At 43.3% G+C, this 16,216-nt stretch overlaps 1 protein-coding gene and 3 long non-coding RNA genes across 8 annotated transcripts in view; 1 reads left to right on the top strand and 3 right to left on the bottom strand.

The window, feature by feature from the left end:
• The window catches only part of LOC124253877 (sodium- and chloride-dependent glycine transporter 1-like), a 161,736-nt gene that overhangs the window by 107,924 nt on the left and 37,596 nt on the right, over positions 1–16,216 (bottom strand). The window lies entirely within an intron of this gene.
• LOC124253881 lies at positions 9,819–14,080 on the bottom strand. 5 transcript variants are annotated; one of them, XR_006892318.1, is made up of 4 exons: positions 13,908–14,080; positions 10,335–10,663; positions 10,159–10,195; positions 9,889–9,913 (listed from the first exon to the last, which is right to left on the bottom strand). It is a non-coding gene; the product is annotated as an uncharacterized LOC124253881 (long non-coding RNA). The 5 variants fall into 5 exon arrangements; XR_006892319.1 differs by lacking the exons at positions 9,889–9,913; positions 10,159–10,195 and adding an exon at positions 9,819–9,861 and having other exon boundaries at positions 10,340–10,663; XR_006892320.1 differs by lacking the exons at positions 9,889–9,913; positions 10,159–10,195 and adding an exon at positions 9,842–9,856.
• LOC124253883 lies at positions 12,799–13,803 on the bottom strand. Its single transcript, XR_006892323.1, has 3 exons — positions 13,773–13,803; positions 13,293–13,437; positions 12,799–12,953 (listed from the first exon to the last, which is right to left on the bottom strand). It is a non-coding gene; the product is annotated as an uncharacterized LOC124253883 (long non-coding RNA).
• On the top strand, positions 13,950–14,348 carry LOC124253882. Its single transcript, XR_006892322.1, has 2 exons — positions 13,950–14,022; positions 14,073–14,348. It is a non-coding gene; the product is annotated as an uncharacterized LOC124253882 (long non-coding RNA).

Raw genomic sequence — 16,216 nt, 5'->3', positions numbered from 1 at the left:
CCCTACCTGTTGCTGTGAAATGCCGACCCTGTTATACAGGTGGCCTATGTGATTGTATTCCTCCCCTACCTGCTGCTGTGAAATGCCGACCTTGTTATACAGGTGGCCTATGTGACCGTGTTCCTACCCTACCTGTTGCTGTGAAATGCCGACCTTGTTATACAGGTGGCCTATGTGACCGTGTTCCTCCCCTATCTGCTGCTGGTCGTCCTGCTGATCAGAACTCTGCTGCTTCCTGGAGCAGTGGATGGCATTGTCTTCTATCTGAAACCAGATCTCTCCAGACTTCTGGATCTGCAGGTAGGTCATTGTTTTACTTGTTTGCAATGCATGTGTAAGATATTGAGACAGGAACACTCCATGTTTCGCTATATACAAGCGATAACTACATTTTCAGGAATGAAATCTAAAGTCGTAAACAAATCTCGGAGAACTTTCCTGGAATAGTTTCAATAACGTTGCGTCATGACCTAAGCAGATTTTCAGAGAAATTACTACAGTCAAAACATGTCTGCCTGGTCGTGCGTATGATATGACAATAACATTGTAGTCAGATGTTTACATAACAACAAAATGCGACAAACACATTTTAGCCATATCCAACTATATTGGCATCACAGAGGATCCAAAAGGTTCGGAAGTCTCTCTCAGTTTGGTGGTTTATATCGCATATGTTGACGATTGTAAAATGTCCAAGCCAGAAAGACGCTTGACTATGTTAGAAAAAAAATGGATTATGATAACGATGATTTAGAATTCTGACAATTATGACAAACATTATCATCATGTCATACATGTTTAAATCAGTTTGAAGACTGGTTGATGCCATGTGACAAATCCTTCATTCGGTAATTCATGGTTCTCACGTATCTCCCGATGAGGTTATGATTGAATTTGCATCGATCGTGAATTCTTATTCTTGTACCTGTTACCTTCCAACTGACTATGAACATGGTATCCTCTGTGTGAATCATGATGATAATGAACTCACCCCGTGTTTCAGGTGTGGCTGGAGGCTCTGTTACAGTTGTTCTACTCACTTGGTCCGGGCTGGGGTGTCATCGTTACGTTGGCCAGTTACAATAGATTTCATGACAACACCTTAAGGTACACTGATAAAAGGATCAATTGTATGAAAGCAATTTAAGTTTCATTTGGAAAGGTGTACAGTAGTTGACACACACATTTCCATATCTTAAGAGAATGAACAGACCCTAAAATATAATGCTGTCATAACAATAAAGTCTGTGAGTGGCAATGCCCTGTCTGAAGTGTTGTACTGGATTATACAATGTTCATGATCTATAATAAAGTACTGTCCTATCAGGAACTCTGTTGTGCTGACCTTCTGTGGCGAGGGTACAAGCCTGATCTCGGGGCTGGTCATCTTCACGGTTCTTGGGTTCATGGCCAACAGTGCTGGAGTTGGTGTATCAGAAGTAGCATCATCGGGTACGTAGTCTTCCACAAGTAGTATCTTCAGGTGAATGTATTTCCTGAAGTAGGATCTTGAGATGAGTGTACTTCCTGAAGTAGGATCTTCAGGTGAATTTACTTCCTGAAGTAGGATCTTGAGATGAGTGTACTTCCTATAGTAGGATCTTCAGGTGAGTGTACTTCCTGAAGTAGGATCTTGAGATGGGTGTACTTCCTGAAGTAAGATCTTCAGATGATTGTACTTCCTGAAGTAGGATCTTCAGGTGAGTGTACGTCCTAAAGTACGATCTTGAGATGAGTGTACTTCTGGTGAGTGTACTTCTTGAAGTAAGATCTTCAGATGAGTGTACTTCCTGAAGTAAGATCTTCAGATGAGTGTACTTCCTGAAGTAGGATCTTCAGGTGAGTGCAATTCTTAAAGTAGAATACTTCCACAAGTGACATTTTCTTCCTGAAGCAGCATCTTCATGTGGGCAGTCTTCCAGTTGAGTTGTCTCCTTCACAGGTGAGTATTCCAATCATTTCTAAATCACGCACAGACGTTGGAGTTAGAAACATTCCAGCATTTCAAGGGGGACACCAGAAATTGGTTTCACACATAATACCTATGTGGGGAATGGAAACCGGGTCTTCAGCGTGACGAGCAGATACTTTAACCACTAGGCTAAACGCTATTTATATCTTTCAGAGTGATCAATATACCTATGGGCATTTTGAAACAACTGTACATTTTGTACTTAAGAGGGCGGACCCCATTTAACAATAATGATATATCAGGGACCAGCTTTGTTTTACATATTTACATTTAGGCTCTTAAACATTACATTTCTTGCAGTATAATAAGAGGACATTCTATCAAGTAGTGATACAAGTTTTCACATGGATAACTACAGAGGCATTTGTGGCTGTTTATTGCACTAGTTTTAAGCAAGACCGAATTTAACTAAGAGTATGAGGAGCGTAATTATGTTAGCAACATATTATACTTTCTTGAACCAAAGGAAAACTCTGTAGGCGCACTCTGTATCTGATCGGATCGTTCCATAATTTTATAGTAGGCGGAATAGTGGATAGGTGATCAGAAACATTGCCTCACATTACCCATGAGTCAGTATTTACATTTTGACCAGGTAATATGTCATGTAGAACTGATTTGAGTGTAAACTACTTGCGAGAGCAGTCAACAGTCGACTAAGGGATCATTTCTCCGTCTTTCACTTTTGGATAACTTCCAATCGGCCTACAGATCGAATCATAGTACGGAGTCAGTTCTCAGAGTCTTCAATTACTTACCCACAGCTGTTGATGAAAGCAAACTAGCTACTCTTATCTTGCTTGGCCTCTCTTCTGCCTTCGATACAATTGACCACCAACTCCTTCTGGAATGATTCAAGGATCAGTTTGGAATCTATGTGGTTCCCTCATTTGGTTACGATCCTATATTGAAAACAGAAGCCAGGCTGTTCTATTAAAAAACATCCGATAGCCAACCTCCTTGGTCCAGTGTGATGTACCCCAGGGATCTGTACTTGGTCCGCTTCTTTTCATACCATACACGACCGATGTCGCGGCTGTATTTGACAAACATGGCATTTGCCATCATTCGTTTGGCAGATGACACCCAACTTCAGAACAACTCCACTCCCAAGGACTTTTATACTGGTCTTCATAATATCACACACTGCACTGAGGATGTGAAATCATGGATAACAAACAACATGCTGAAGTTAAATGATGACAAAACTAAATTGATAGGCACATGCAGAAACAAATTGCAACAGTACAGTTTTGGTACCAGACGCAGAGATACAACCAGTGGACTCGGTTAAAGACCTCGAAGTGTCACTTGACTCACAAGTGGCGATGGACACCCATGTTAATCAACTCTGCAGAATATTTTTCTTTCATCTGAGAGCCTTTGGCAGAATATGTCATCTTATCAGCCGTGATACAGCACACAGTTTTGTCCAGGGACTTGTTACATTAAGGCTTGATTATTGAAATAGTATTTTGTCTTTTTTTTAGAAGCTGCTTTCAAAATTACAAAATGCCCATAACACAGCCGGCCGAATCATAAGCAGAGGTTCTACGTATTGGCACATAACACCCGTCTTGAAGTTCTACGTGCTGGCATATAACACCCGTCTTGAAGTTCTACGTATTGGCACATAACATCTGTCTTGAAGTTCAAGGTGCTGTCACATAACACCCGTCATGAAGTTCTAGGTGCTGGCACATAACACCAGTCTTGAAGTTCTAGGTGCTGGCACATAACACCCGTCATGAAGTTCTACGTGCTGGCACATAACACCCGTCTTGAAGTTCTAGGTGCTGGCACATAACACCCGTCTTGAAGTTCTACGTATTGGCACATAACATCTGTCATGAAGTTCAAGGTGCTGGCACATAACACCTGTCATGAAGTTCTAGGTGCTGGCACATAACACCCGTCATGAAGTTCTAGGTGCTGGCACATAACACCCGTCATGAAGTTCTACGTGCTGGCACATAACACCCGTCATGAAAGACCTGCACTGGCTTCCTGTTAAATCAAGGACAGTTCCGTTCTCAGAATCCGAACTTACCGTCTCTGCCTCGTTTCAAACTCCAAACGTTTAGAAGGAAATCCTTTGCTTGTTCTGACACATTACTCAGAAACTCTCTCCCTATCACCATTGCATGAGCAGTTGACTTTAATTCCATCAAACGCCTGCTCAAGTCTCATCCGTGTCCAATGTATTATGACTAACCACAATTCCCTCATTGTATTATATGTATACTATCTATCCATTGTGTTTAACAGAGCTTTAAGCATGTGCCTTTTACATTGAAAATGGTGTGGCTCAACCGGCAATGGGCATGGTTGTGTGATCGTGTGAAAGTGGCTCTCCCGGCAATGCGCTATGTTACCGTAAATAATGGAGATTTTTTAATATCGCTCTAAATTTGCCAAATTAAGTCAAATGGAGCTGAATTTTGTGTCATGGTACTTCTAAACATACTTTCATTCATTTACAACCTCTAAAACATGGGAAAACATGTATTTTGAGTAAAAGTAAATATTCTCGCCCATGTTTTTCGCTCATGGGCGAGATTTTGTAACATCGCTCTAAATTAGCCGAATAAAGTCAAAATGAGTTGAATTTTGTGTCATGATACTTATTAACATACACTCACTCATTCATTTACATCCCCAAAAACATGAATTCTGAGCGACACAGGCGAGCGAGTTTACATTTTGAGTTTTGTTTCATTTTTTTCATCTTTAGCATATATTCATAACAACTGCATGTTTAATTTTGTCGAATCCCTTGTTAGAAAGTGTCCACAGTGCGGCGAGTTTCTGGACTTTTGTGAGTGCAGAATTAAATTGTGATGTGTTATTATTATCATATAAATTGTTGAAATGCATACCTTCACCACATTGTGATCTAACATGCCGTTGTTCGAACTCTCTTGCAGATAGGACAATGAAAGAAGGAACGGTTATATGAACTAAACCACTGCGCTGCCTTGTAGCAAAAGCAATAGACGTTGTTTAGTAAGGCATTCTTAGTCGACACTTCAACAGTGGATCTCATTTAAACAAAAGGCAGTCACCTATATATCGTTGTACCCTAAATCACCATATATCTGTGTTTTGTGGTGATAAAGGGACTTAACATATGTACTTGAATTTGATCATTAGTGAGTGGTTTGGAGGACATATTGGATTCACCGTTTTCAGACTTTTTTCTGGTCTTGTCTCCCAAACCAAACACCTCAGGACCAACAGATAGAAATACTTGCACACATTCAGAAATGTGTGTTCATATATAATATATCACACTTTTTCACCCATTTGGGAGTTGCCTCAATATTCGATCGTATTTCTGATCAATGTTTTCTGATACATTTCACTGTAAACATCACATATACTTTTTGTCCAAGAAAATGTTAAATATCTGTCGCATTTGTGCGTGCGTGGGTGTGAGGCCATTTGAGAGTAAATGCGCTTTGGAGCCAAACATGGAGGTATCACTTAACACTCTGTCGTTGTTTGTAGCAGCATTTCTTGATTGGCAGGTCCAGGCCTTGCATTCGTGGCGTACCCAGGAGGCCTGGCTCAACTTCCCCTGCCTCAACTCTGGTCCTTCCTGTTCTTCCTGATGCTGCTGACAGTTGGATTGGACAGTCAGGTAAGGGATCAGTCATTCACAGGTTTACCAGCAATACAGGAATAGACGTTCGGTACAAACAGATTCGATACAGTGAGTGTTTACACAGCGTGGGGAGCTGCAAGTTCAAATGTTACTTACAACGTCAATACTGAGTCTCATCCGGGATTCGAACCCGCACTCGCAGGACGGGGAGTATGTATCAAACGAATATCAAACTTGTGGCGTTATTACATTATACGACGTTATATGTATCCTGAAGCCACACAACAAGGTTACACACCCAGTCGTAAAGTCTGTTCGCAGGCATCAGGTGTAATCACTGATCTTCAACGATTCATCCCTGTAGTGTTAACCACAATGCTCAAATACCCAATGGAATCTGTGGATTTCTGAGGGTAATCCAGACTGATTATTCTCTAAAGTTGACGTTAAAGTAACTTAAGAATTAAAGTAGATATGTTGTTAAAGATATCTCGATACATGACAGTCCCATTGCTCAGTGAGTACAAAACCATCCAGGAGACATCCGCGTTAAGTGTCGTTGTACATGTTGCAGTTTGCGTGGATGGAGACGGTGATAACCAACGTGATTGACCAGTTCCCAGCAGTGCTACGGAAGCGGCGGATTCTGGTCACAGCAGTGGCCTGTACAGCCAGCTTTCTGCTTGGTCTGCCCTTCGTCACAAATGTGAACATAATTTGTCTTTCACATCGTTTTTGTTTGTGGTGAAAATGTACGTATGGAAGAGGAAATAGCAATGCGAAGATAAACAAATATTCATGAAATTCCCTTGACTTAAACTTACCTAACGCCAAGGAAAACCTGATGTATTATGCATTTGTTTCGGAATATCGTTCAATAGATCATGAACTATGTCCAATATGAATCGCTTGTGTTTCCGAGACCATGCTACAAAACAAACGAAATGTATTTGATGAAGCCTTTGATAGTCTTACATTCAGTAGCTGTTGTTTCAAACAGAGCGGTTCCATCACACAGGTAATTTACCTTTGCAGGGAGGGATTTTTTATTTCCAACTCGCTGACTGGTACATGGGTGTCTTGTGTGCAATTCTGTTTGGCATTTTGGAGTGCATAGCTTTCAGCTGGATTTACGGTAAGTGTCCATCATATGTTTCTCTTGTGTATAATGATGTGATGTATATTCATTTATGGACACTCTACATTCTGGCCAACTCTGAGTAATTAGTCGTTCCATGTGCTCTCCATAATCAGCTGGGAACCATATGGTTTCGTGGTACAAGTGTTTTGTTCCTGATAGACAATCTACGGACATATACAATGACTTTGACATGCACATATATACACATATGAATCTATTCCTTTATCAGGTTCAAGGAGATTTAGTGAGGACGTGGAGCTAATGCTGGGCAGGAGAGTCCCTATGTTCTTCAGCATCATGCTTGGCTACATCACGCCTGGCTTTCTTACCGTAAGGAAAACTATTCTTCTTGCTTCATAAATTCTTTAGGAGCTTTCAAAGATTACCAATTCTGTCTGCAGTTCAGAAAAGGTGGCTGATGCAACATGTTTGTTAATGCATTAATGATTATGGCCGTCTTAACCGTCCTGATATCATTGCAGATCGCCTTGTTCCTGGTTCTGTGGCGGTTCCAACCCCCGACCTATGGTGACTATCAGTACCCCTGGGTGTGTCAGGTAGCTGGGTGGATCTTAGCCTCCATGTCCGTCATCCCTGTACCTGTCATGGCGGCTGTCACCTTGCTCAAGGCCAAAGGATCGTTCATGGATGTAGGTGACATCGTTGTGCATGAGTAATCTGTTATGTATAGGTAAACAATTACCTGAACTTAGCTCTTATGAATCTGTTGTTCAGGTTACTAGAAACGCTCTCGGGGTTTTACTTTGAGTGAGTGAGTGAATGAGTGAGTGAGTGAGTGAGTTAGTTTTACGCCGCTTTTACAATATTCAAGCAATATAACGGCAGGGGACACCACCGGAAATGGACTTCACACATTGTACCCATGGGAAATCTAACCCGGGACTTCTGCGTAACGACTACTAACCACTTCTGCTTTAACCACTAGTAACACCTTCTGCGTAACGAGTGCTAACCACTTCTGCTTTGACCACTGGTAACCACTACCACACCGACCCTGTTACATTGAGTACCCGTGAAGGTCCGGGTTAGAATATTGATCTTCAGTAACCCATGTTTGTCGAAAGAGGCGACTAACGGCATCGGGTGGTCAGACTCGCTGACTTGGTTGACACATGTCATCGGTTCCCAATTGCGCAGATCGCTGCTCATGCTGTTGATCACTGGATTGTCTGGTCCAGACTCGATTATTTACAGACCGCCGCCATATAGCTGGAATATTGCTGAGTGCAGAGTAAAACTAAACTCAATCTCTCACTGTTACATTGAGAGACAAACAGGCGTTGAAGACCTATTGTTTTCACTACATCGTCGAAAATCAATTAGACGACAGGTGAAAATTACCCACAGTGACAAGTGTGACAAGTGACAAGTTTGTTTTGGCATTTGAGGCCTCAGGGCCCATAGTGCTAAGATACAAAAATCATAGAGTGCGCAAGATATATTGATATACATTGCAAGACTACTTAACATGATACATTTCTTTCGAGAAACAGTGATTTCTTTTTTATAAGTACAGAATATGTTGCTGACATTATGGATACAATTTATCATGGGATTGATTGTCTTATAGTGAGGACATAACGGAAGGCAATGCAATTCATCTTCAACAGATCCTGCATTACACTTCGAGCATAGCAGTTGGTTATGATATTTCAAACGTTTAAAACGTAGCAACTGAACATTTAATTCATGCGATGCACAACGAAACGTATAGTGCACACTTAAGAGATCCTCTGACTGAAGCAGCTTTAATACATACTTCTTACAAATCATACAGTGCCCAAGATATATTGATACATAATGCAATAATTACTCATAGTCATTTATTGGTGAGTTTATTTGATATGGCAGTGGTACACAATGTCTCACTCTCTCAGTGTTTGTTGTCAATATTGTAGCATTACCTGATGAGTAGTGATGTAGGATTTGCTATATGTTAATGCTTTGTAGTCAGGACTAAACCAGCAAAGCATGGGGATGTCTGAAAGGGTTTTAGGAGTATGTAACGTATTAAGTGATTGCCTCTAGCAACTTACATTACATGTATTTTCACCCTGGATTTCCGGGGCAGGACTCTTTGGTTTACTTGTGTCAGTTAGGGTTATGGGTTTTACGAAATGGTGACCAGCCAATCGGCAGAGACGGGAAACTGGTCACATTACCGGGTATTATAGTGACGGTTTTTTTCCACCAGAGAATCATGAATAATATCAATCAATGTCTTCCAGAGACTGGCAGCGAGTTGCAGGCCTAACGACTCATGGGGACCGTCACTGAAGAAACACAGAAACCTGTACAGGAATCAACAGGAAACAACGAAATTTGTCTGAATACTTGCAGGCCCCGGATTTCTTCTGATTATTTAGATGTGGTCACACTGTGCTCTGTGCTCTGTACTCTGTGCTCTGGAAACATCCTGAACCTTCTTAATTAACTAGATGACAACTTCTTTCATTATAGTTGGAGATGCATTCCCCTGCACAATGCTCAGGGTTTGTTTGTTACCTTCAAACACAAAGTTTTAGGCTTACAGTAAATAATGATAGGTACAATAAACGGCAAAAGGAATAGGTAAAACAGGCCCCAGTAAAACAGGCCTCTTGGTATATTCCATTTCAAGAACGACAAAAAGATCATTTTGCTAAAGCAGGCTTTAGTATTAGTCGTTAATACATGTGTGGGGGTGTGAGTGGAAATAATGACCACCCAGCCCACGATATATCCTGGCAACAAGCTATAACTGGGATATGTAGGTAACATACACACAAAATACTGTTAAAATACCTGCCAGAGGTGCAGTGCATATTATAATATACTGTGGATATAGGGAACATATGGCACTTGTTTCAACTGACGGTGACATTCTGTGGTTGATGCAGATGGAACAACTAACCAAATGAAAATGACTAAAATGGCGTATACAATAGCTATCTTACCTAGCACCTGTCTAGAGGGCCCCGAGACACAAACAGCCATCTTACCTAGCACCTGTCTAGAGGGTCCCGAGACACAAATAGCCATCTTACCTAGCACCTGTCTATAGGGTCCCGAGACACACACAGGCATCTTACCTAGCATCTGTCTACAGGGTCCAATGACACACACAAACAGCCATCTTACCTATCACCTGTCTACATGGTCCCGAAACACAAACATCCATCTTACCTAGCACCTGTCTTCATGGTCCAATGACACACACAGACAGCCATCTTACATAGCACCTGTCTTCATGGTCCAATGACACACACAGACAGCCATCTTACCTAGTACCTGTCTTCATGGTCCAATGACACACACAGACAGCCATCTTACCTAGCACATGTCTACAGGGTCCAATGACACACACAAACAGAAATCTTACCTTGTAAATGTCTTCATGTTCCAATGACACACAGAAACAGCCATCTCACCTAGCACCTATCTACAGGGTCCAGTGACACACACAAACAGCCATCTTAAGTAGCACCTGTCTACAGGGTCCCGAGGCACAAACAGCCATCTTACCTAGCAATTGTCTACATGGTCAAATGACACCAACAGACAGCCATCTTACCTATCACCTGTCTACAGGGTCCCGAGGCACAAACAGCCACCTTACCTAGCACCTGTCTACATGGTCCCACGATACACACAAACAGCCATCTTACCTAGCACCTGTCTACAAGGCCAGTGACACACACGCGGCCATCTTACCTAGCACCTGTAAACAGGGTCCCAGGACACACACGCAGCCATCTTACCTAGCACCTGTCTACAGGTCCAGTGACACACACGCAGCCATCTTACCTAGCACCTGTCTACAGGCCCAGTGACACACACGCAGCCATCTTACCTATCACCTGTCTACAGGGTCCCGAGACACAAACAGCCATCTTACCTAGTACATGTCTACAGGGTCCCGAGACACAAACAGCCATCTTACCTAGTACATGTCTACAGGGTCCCGAGGCATAGACAGCCATCTTACCTATCACCTGTCTACAGGGTCCCGAGACACAAACAGCCATCTTACTTAGCAACTGTCTACAGGGTCCTGAGACACACAAACAGAACAGGGTCCTGGACAGCCATCTTACCTAGTACCTGTCTACAGGGTCCCACGATACACACAAACAGCATGTTACAGCTATCTTACCCAATACACACACAGAAACAGCTATGTTACCTAGTACCTGTCTTCATAGTCCAATGACACACACAGACAGCCATCTTACCTAGTACTTGTCTTCACGGTCCAATGACACACACAGACAGCCATCGCACCTAGCACCTGTCTACATGGTCCCACGATACACACGCAGCCTTCTTACCTAGCACCTGTCTACATGGTCCCGAGACACAAACATCCATCTGACCTAGTACCTGTCTACAGGTCCAATGACACACACAGACAGCCATCTTACCTAGCACCTGCCTACATGGTCCAATGACACACACAGACAGCCATCTTACCTAGCACCTGTCTACAGGGTCCAATGACACACACAAACAGCCATCTTACCTAGCACCTGTCTACAGGGTCCCGAGACACAAACATCCATCTGACCTAGTACCTGTCTACAGGGTCCAATGACACACACAAACAGCCATCGTACCTAGTACCTGTATTCAGGGTCCAATGACACACAGACAGCCATCTTACCTAGCACCTGTCTACATGGTCCAATGACGCACACAGACAGCCATCTTACCTAGCACCTGTCTACATGGTCCCACGATACACACAAACATCCATCTTACCTAGCACCTGTCTTCATGGTCCCACGATACACACAAACATCCATCTTACCTAGCACCTGTCTACATGGTCCCACGATACACACAAACATCCATCTTACCTAGCACCTGTCTTCATGGTCCCACGATACCCACAAACATCCATCTTACCTAGCACCTGTCTTCATGGTCCCACGATACCCACAAACATCCATCTTACCTAGCACCTGTCTTCATGGTCCCACGATACACACAAACATCCATCTTACCTAGCATCTGTCTACATGGTCCCACGATACACACAAACAGCCATCGTACCTAGCACCTGTCTTCATGGTCCAATGACACACACAGACAGCCATCTTACCTAGCACCTGTCTACATGGTCCAATGACGCACACAGACAGCCATCTTACCTAGCACCTGTCTACATGGTCCCACGATACACACAAACATCCATCTTACCTAGCACCTGTCTTCATGGTCCAATGACACACACAGACAGCCATCTTACCTAGCACCTGCCTACATGGTCCAATGACACACACAGACAGCCATCTTACCTAGCACCTGTCTACATGGTCCAATGACACAAACATCCATCTGACCTAGTACCTGTCTACAGGGTCCAATGACACACACAGACAGCCATCTTACCTAGCACCTGCCTACATGGTCCAATGACACACACAGACAGACATCTTACCTAGCACCTGTCTACAGGGTCCAATGACACACACAAACAGCCATCTTACCTAGCACCTGTCTACAGGGGTCCAATGACGACAGACACAAACATCCATCTGACCTAGTACCTGTCTACAGGGTCCAATGACACACACAAACAGCCATCTTACCTAGCACCTGTCTACAGGGTCCCGAGACACAAACATCCATCTGACCTAGTACCTGTATTCAGGGTCCAATGACACACAGACAGCCATCTTACCTAGCACCTGTCTACATGGTCCAATGACGCACACAGACAGCCATCTTACCTAGCACCTGGCTACATGGTCCCACGATACACACAAACATCCATCTTACCTAGCACCTGTCTTCATGGTCCCACGATACACACAAACATCCATCTTACCTAGCACCTGTCTACATGGTCCCACGATACACACAAACATCCATCTTACCTAGCACCTGTCTTCATGGTCCCACGATACCCACAAACATCCATCTTACCTAGCACCTGTCTTCATGGTCCCGATGACACACACAAACAGCCATCGTACCTAACACCTGTCTTCATGGTCCAATGACACACACAGACAGCCATCTTACCTAGCACCTGTCTACATGGTCCCACGATACACACAAACATCCATCTTACCTAGCACCTGTCTTCATGGTCCCACGATACACACAAACATCCATCTTACCTAGCACCTGTCTTCATGGTCCCACGATACACACAAACAGCCATCGTACCTAGCACCTGTCTTCATGGTCCAATGACACACACAGACAGCCATCTTACCTAGCACCTGTCTACATGGTCCAATGACGCACACAGACAGCCATCTTACCTAGCACCTGTCTACATGGTCCCACGATACACACAAACATCCATCTTACCTAGCACCTGTCTTCATGGTCCAATGACACACACAGACAGCCATCTTACCTAGTACCTGTCTTCATGGTCCAATGACACACACAGACAGCCATCTTACCTAGCACCTGCCTACATGGTCCAATGACACACACAGACAGCCATCTTACCTAGCACCTGTCTACAGGGTCCAATGACACACACAAACAGCCATCTTACCTAGCACCTGTCTACAGGGTCCCGAGACACAAACATCCATCTGACCTAGTACCTGTCTACAGGGTCCAATGACACACACAAACAGCCATCGTACCTAGTACCTGTATTCAGGGTCCAATGACACACAGACAGCCATCTTACCTAGTACCTGTCTACATGGTCCAATGACGCACACAGACAGCCATCTTACCTAGCACCTGTCTACATGGTCCCACGATACACACAAACATCCATCTTACCTAGCACCTGTCTTCATGGTCCAATGACACACACAGACAGCCATCTTACCTAGCACCTGTCTTCATGGTCCAATGACACACACAGACAGCCATCGTACCTAGCACCTGTCTACAAGGTACCGAGACACAAACATCCATCTGACCTAGTACCTCTCTACAGGGTCCAATGACACACACAAACAGCCATCTTACCTAGTACCTGTCTTCATGGTCCAATGACACACACAGACAGCCATCGTACCTAGCACCTGTCTACAAGGTACCGAGACACAAACATCCATCTGACCTAGTACCTCTCTACAGGGTCCAATGACACACACAAACAGCCATCTTACCTAGCACCTGTCTACATGGTCCCACGATACACACGCAGCCTTTTTATATAGCACCTGTCTACAAGGCCAGTGACACACACGCGGCCATCTTACCTAGCACCTGTAAACAGGGTCCCAGGACACACACGCAGCCATCTTATCTAGCACCTGTCTACAGGCCCAGTGACACACACGCAGCCATCTTACCTAGCACCTGTCTACAGGCCCAGTGACACACACGCAGCCATCTTACCTAGCACCATCTGTCTACAGGCCCAGTGACACACACGCAGCCATCTTACCTAGCACCTGTCTACAGGCCCAGTGACACACACGCAGCCATCTTACCTAGCACCTGTTTACAGGGTCCCACGACACTCACAAACAGTCATCATATCTAGCATACATGGTACTGAGCCACATGTTATAGTAAAGGCAGTTGTACTGACCATGTCAGGCCGTCGTAAAAATATATGGCTGTGTCAACATGATTAGAAAGTATCATCATAGAATAATATGTTTTACATTATTATACTAATTAAACCTTTCTCCAGGTGTATGCCTTATCATGACGTCAGATACAAACATCTTATAGACAGGAAACACTGTGCCTTAAGATGACTCTTTGGCAATATCAAAAATCTTTGACTGCATCGGTTGGATACATTACGTCAGGAAGTTTATTCTTGTGAAGGGTTATTGCCATTCCCCTGACTGAGCATGCCGCGTTGGTCTCAAGTGTTTGGACTCACGATAGACATCATGGGCATTGTCGTAGGTGTCGATGATTATATCAATGATACCATCGATAATACCATTTCTCATGGAGAAGGACAAACACATGAAGATAAGCTATGGCTTAAACAAGAGGGAGTGGGTGAATCTAAATTGAGTGTAAATGTAGTGAAGTGGGAATTATCTAGGGCATACCCACAATGCTTAGGTCAAGTGATAGCCCTTGTGCAGATACAGCACGTTCAGACAAAGACGAAATCTATTTCACAATTTCCCCATATATACTGAAACTTATGAGATGTCATGGTGTGTTTGGTTACTGCCCTGTCGACATTTCTTATTCATAGTAGCAACGCCCACTAATGTGCTGTGCTGAAGGGAGAAATTTCATTTGACAATAAATATCGGTGACGTGGCAGGACGATACATGAGGGTCAGAACATCCGGTGTGCTATCCAAGAATAGTTGTTACATATAATCCACAAACCCATTCCACATTAAAATTAATTCTTTGCTAGAGTGAGTGAGTTTAGTTTTACGCCGCACTTAGCAATATTCCAGCTATATGGCGGCGGTCTGTAAATAATCGAATCTGGACCAGACAATCCAGTGATCAACAGCATGAGCATCGATCTGCGCATTCGGGAACCGATTCTTTGCTAGAAGCCGAATGGATTGCACAATACATATGACTTTATCATATACATATGTGTTTCAAATCACTAGAAAATGTAATGCTACCAGGTGTTTGCGGGAAGGTCAGCGTATACTTAACCAAGTCCAAAGGCTGTAAATTGTTCACCTGATAAAAAACCACAAGAATGCATAATACAAGACAAAATAAGGAATTGCATCGGACATCATTGGTGCCGTTGATGCTTAAAAGTCTGAAATGTTTTCCACATGTCTAGCATAAAACTGGTTTGAAATCTTTACTGAGGCTTTGGCTGTTGTAACCATGATCGAAAAACTTCTGAGCAAGAGTCTGAAACAGATTAGTAAAATAAGCAGCAGCATTATTAATACTGAAGCTACAACTTTGTGGATGACAGCTTCTTGTTAATTGCATGGAACGGCATTTCGGTGTAGAATCTTACACGGTTATCGACCTAAAAGTGACTACACCCAAGTGATAACAAGAATGTAAATCTGGTATCTTATGACAAACAGCATTAACATTACCAAAAGTGAGTGAGTGAGTGAATAACACGTGACACATAGTTGGATGAGGCCATTTGGGACAAAGAACAACAAATAAGAAAATTATAGGTGGCGCTGTGCTAATGACAACATGTTAGCCACTCTCTCCACGAAAATCCAGTGCTTTATTTCAAAATGCCCAGCAATAAGAAAAATAACAGGGCGAGACAAGGTACGGGAACTCCTGTGAAAACGTCCAACACAATCGTTGAAGATGGGGTACAAACCAGAAACCGTCCTTACGCTGAGAAACAATCTACCATGCCGACCGCCATTGATATTGACGAGGACTGGTCAGACCAGGTGGACCTACAGGCGTGTATTCTGGAGGCCCTAAAGGATCAAACTTCACAAATTGTGAGTAGAATGGATTCTATGAATGGGGAAATAAAATAATTATATGGGGAAACTTCGGATATTCTTGATGCTGTTAGATTTAATGCTGAGCAAATCGAGTCGAACTCTGCCGAAATTGACAAATTGGAAAG

The sequence above is a fragment of the Haliotis rubra genome, unplaced genomic scaffold, assembly GCF_003918875.1.
Source record: "Haliotis rubra isolate DU_JTF1 unplaced genomic scaffold, ASM391887v1 Scf557, whole genome shotgun sequence".
Classification (NCBI taxonomy): Eukaryota; Metazoa; Mollusca; class Gastropoda; order Lepetellida; family Haliotidae; genus Haliotis; species Haliotis rubra.
Note: the sequence above shows the minus strand (reverse complement) of the source record. Positions and strands in the feature narration are given on the sequence as shown.